The sequence below is a fragment of the Varanus komodoensis genome, unplaced genomic scaffold (genome assembly GCF_004798865.1).
Source record: "Varanus komodoensis strain SLA01 unplaced genomic scaffold, ASM479886v1 scaffold31, whole genome shotgun sequence".
NCBI classification, from domain to species: domain Eukaryota; kingdom Metazoa; phylum Chordata; class Lepidosauria; order Squamata; family Varanidae; genus Varanus; species Varanus komodoensis.
The window spans coordinates 10661543-10666454 of record NW_025335780.1 but is presented as its reverse complement, the minus strand read 5'-3'; positions in this window follow the sequence as shown (position 1 = coordinate 10666454).

Below are 4912 nucleotides of genomic sequence, written 5' to 3'. Positions count from 1 at the left end.
CTTCCTTGGCTTAAATGGAAGTTGGCTTTCGTAGAAATAACGCAGGTGCTTTTGCCAGTTTTCTTACTTCTTTTCCTCAAAATATGCTGTGCAGCTGGAAAGAGTCAGAAGATGATAAGGTTGCTTTGTTTTCATAATTGGTGACTGAGAGCCTCAGAAAAGCTTGCCTGCCTCTACTGCAAAATTTGAGAAACTGTGAATTTCCAAGAGCAACCAAATTTGCTTCAAGTATTGGTTCTGGAATTGCAAATGAAGAAAGTTCAGACTAAAATGCAAACCAAACAAAAATTCCCAAATCCCTACAGAAAAGAGGTAACCGGGGCATGAATAAGGAAGAGAAAAGCACATTCTGAAGAATATAAAGAGGAAGGAGAAGAAGATACTTGTCTGCCTGCATTGAGAAGATTAGCATTGCCTGATAATGGGTAAAGGCAATGGGTAAAGCAGTGCATGCTCTGGAGGTGGGGAGACATGACATTGCCCTGTGGAATAGAGGATTTGAGTGGAAAGGAGGGAGCAAGCGGAAAAGTTGACTTCCCCCACTGTTGGCCAAGACAGATTCTCCAAGCAGATGGGAGATGACCACTAAGCACATAAAAGAAACCAAATAAAGCACTTCAGACTTGGGAAATAAGATAAAAGGCCAAATAAACAAAACAGACATGCTCTGGGATTTATTTTTTTAATCAATTAATTATCCTTTTAGTAGAACTGAACTGTGCCCGGGGAGGTTATGAGCAGCTCCCACTTCACTCACAGGTAGCTCAAGAGGACAAACAAAGAGAGAAGTAGGAAAATATGCCAGAAAGATAATGGGAGTTGTCACTGCCTTCCCCTCATGGTAGTACAGGATGTAAGATCATGCAGAGTGGAGGGGGGCTGGCCTTCCACGGGGCAGATTGGAGACCTGTACCTCACGTGGTGGACTGGGACACTGCCTGCCTGCTACCAGCTCCAGAGAGCAGCATATTAGAGTGAGCCCAATGGGTGGCAACTAGGGCTGTTTGAAGGCTTTGTTTTAGGAAAGGGAAGTCTGGGCTCAGCTCCCAGTACTTGGGCCCACGTTCTCACGGCTGAGAGCCTGGCCTCCTGGCAAGCGTGCCGAGTATCTGTGTGGTGCTCACCAGAAATTGAGTGACTGCTGCACAAGCAGAATCCCTCTTCCACACACATGACTTGCAGCCTTTGTTTCCAGTGCATGTGATGTGGAACAGAGTTTCTGGTTGTGCGGCCAGGTTCTGTGAGCATGTGAAGACTTCCTCCCAAGCTCAAGAGCAAGTCCATGAACTGAACAGGGGCAGTTCCACAGAGCTTCAGCGCAACACTGGCTCAGAGATCAAACTTCTTTGGCAATGGGCACAGTTGGTTCCCTAGTCTCAGCAGTAGAAATGTACTCTTGGTTACCACTGAGATCTGGGCCTCCAGGTTCAGTGCTGAGTCCAAGAGTACACCTAAACTAGCAGCCTGAGTCTTCAGGAAGAATACTACCCCAACCAGCAAGATTGAATCCCTGTTGCCTGTTCTGACTTTTAACTGGTCAAAGGACCTCTGTCTTGCCCAGTTTAAATCGCTTTACCTTCATCTACTCCATTACTGACATCAGGCACTGATTTTAAACCAGAACAGTTCCTCTGTATTTGAAAATAGAGTTAGGTGTCATTCTTTGACACCAGTGGTGGCACTGAAGAACAGAACTCTGCTCAATCTCTCCAAGCCATTTAGTGTAAGTATTAAATAGCATGGTGGGTAAGATGGAACCTTGAAGGATGCCATAGGCAAACAGCCAGTGTCAGCAGGAATCCCCCAGCACCACCTTCTAAGACTGCCCCCCATGAAGGACAGACCCACCATGCAATAATGCCTGCCATGCTTGCACATTCTGGCAGAGTTCAGGGGCACAAGAGCCTGGCCATTTTTTGCTGGACTGACAGCTCAGATTCTGAGAATGAGGTTTGTGCAGGGGAGCTGGCCTATCCCAGCAGGACTGACAGCTCAAACTCCAGTAATGACATGATTGTTGAAACAGGCCCAGTTCCAGCTGCAGTCACAACAGCCTCCACCTTAGACAGGTGCCACAGCATGATATTATAATCGATATTATCAAAATCCACTGAAAGGTTCAGCAGAACTCTGACCCAGCAGATGCTAGCCCTGTCCAGTTCCAGGGACAGCTTGTCCATCAAGGTGACCAGACCAGTCTCTGTCCCATAAATAGGCCTGAAGCCAGACTGAAATTGATCAAGAAAATCCATTTCATCCAGAAATCCCTGGAGGTAAGAAGCCACTACATTCTCCAGCAATTGTGCCCAAGAATGGAATACTGGCAACCAGCCATAAATAAACCAGTACAGCAGCGTTCAGGAACGGCATTTTAACAAAGATCTTACTGCTGCCCTCAGGCTGGGGGTGAGCTCAGGGAACTGGATGCCTATTTTTTTATATATTCCAACCCCTTTGGTTTTACAATTATAAAACAGTTTGCAATTCTGACTTTAAATTGCCTGCCAACCAGATGAGTTGCCCTCTGAACTACATATTTTGTGCCCCCAGCTTTTAAGCTGACTATAGGCCCACGAAGCCCTTTAGTCAATGCAGAATCATACCTTGCCCTAAGGAGGTGTCCACCGTCCTTGCATGTTGGTATCACATGGTTGATCCTCTATGTATTATAGATGCTCAACATGCTGTATGTCTGTTTATGTTTATAATAAATCTATTAAAAGAATTAAAACTGCCAACAGAGAAGTAATAAGAAAAGAATAGGATTGATTATTATTCTTTTAGACCAGTGGCTGGTCCACAGAGGCACATATTTTCTCCGTCTACACTAAAGGTTATTTTGTATGGTTGCAGAATGAAGAAGGCCATGGTTCCCTGCCTTCCATTAATGTGTAATTATTTAACCTCTTATCTCATCAGCAATATTGCAACGAGATTATTATTTTTCCCCCTTGACTGCTGGTTAAACACACTCCCTCACTCCATAATGCATTACACTGAGCTTTTCCCCAGACCCAGCTTTCCCCTCCCAAGTTGGTCCCCTGAAAGTACATGAAAGCTGAGCTGTGCTGTTTGCTGCGTAATGCAGTGCTGGGAAAGTATCCAAATTTGTGAGCATTCTTTTATGATCAGCACTTCAGAACTGGATAGAGAAGAGGTCAGATTTTCAAGGGATGAGCTTTTCTATAAGGCTTGGAGAGGCAGCGGGGAAGTGGTATTAGTGGAGTCTGACTCCTTTGGGAAAGGAACCACAGACTGTTCTCTGTGTAAGAATCTGTCTGTTTATTTGGCTCCAGTTGTTTTCCCTGATTGTTCTTGCAAGAGGCAGTTGAGTTCTGATAGGCCTTGTGCAATCATGATTCGGGCTTATGCATGCAACTGTGCATTTGCATAATTATTTATTTAAAGTTTTTATATGCTATCCCCATTGCTACACAGCCTCGGGACGGCTCACAACACAAATAAATAAAACAAATAAAATTACAATTACATATGGCATATAAAGCCACAATGCAGTGAATTGTTGTCTGGGATGGTTATTACATTTCTGCATGTCCAGATATGTTAATTTAAGGGCATCATATTGCTAACCCATAGACAAACAGACTCCTCCACCCCATCCCAAAAGCGTCTTCTGCATTCACTCAAAAATCTGAAAGGTATTGGAAAAGAAGCAATTGGACCATTTCGCCTTCACAGGAGGAGTGGATTCCAGGAACAGTTCAGAAGGGAGGAAGTCGCAGATCAGCTGAGTATAAGCAGGCTGGCTACCAGAAATAATGTTAGAAATAGCTTTCTGGTGCTGTTTATGTTCCACCATTCCAGAAACATAGTGTGGGATGGTGAGTGTCAGGTAATAAATTTGACAGCTCCAAGAAGGAGCCCTGAATTGATGGCACAAACAGCTGGTAGGTTTATCCTGTACCAAGAAATCCCACAAGACCATCTTGTGAGATTTATAAGCTGCCTGGAAAGTGCCAATATGTTAAACATGAGGCAATCATTTAACGGGGGTGTATTGGAAGGTGTGGGGAAGTAGTTCAGTGCATCAGACCATACATGATTATCCTTCAGGATTATTCTCCAGTAAAGTCTCGAGTTCTACACACTCGACTGGGTCCAGACAGAACAAGATGTTAAGGGAGCTGTATTACCAGCACTTGAGCAGCCGGCCCATGTCTCCTCCCCACCACCGCCCTCCTTCTCGTTCTGGGTAGCAGCATATTCTCCAAAATAGGTAGCAACATGTGCTGCAAGTTTTCTCCCAGGCATACGCAGCAGTGCATGAAGTCAGGGGGGAGGGGTGTGTGGAGAATGCACAACACGGTAATGTCATGCAGCCTTGTGTACCACGCAGACGGAATATTCAGCATGCTTCGCATACCTTATCACAAAGCAACCCCAGAGGCTAGGGTAGCCTTTCCCAGTCTGCCGGCCTCCAGATGTGCTTGAACACGACTTCTACCATCTGCAGCAAGCACAGCCAAAGGGAGGAAATAAAATGGAGGTACCATTGACAGACTGGAGACAGGCTTAATCCGATGAGTTATTTGCCAAATTAAAATACGTAGTTTGTTCATTCTCAGACAATGTGCATGTTAAACCAATGGTAACGATAATGGAAATCTTACTATAACAAAGTCATTTGATGTAGCCTGTTTCCCACTCTTGCTTTGTTCTTTGCGATGTAGTGATGAATTTAAAAGGTGCATGTTGACCTCCCCAGAGGATACACCAACATTGGCACCACTCATATTTCACATCTGTACCACGTTATGGGTCTTTGCTAATCTCCTGCCCCCGCCGCTCCCACCACCACCTTCCGCATGGATTCTGAAAATCTGTGTGAACTAATTTCATGACGTAGGCCCTAAGAGTTAAAAGCTGTATGTAAGGTTAGAACACTCTGATG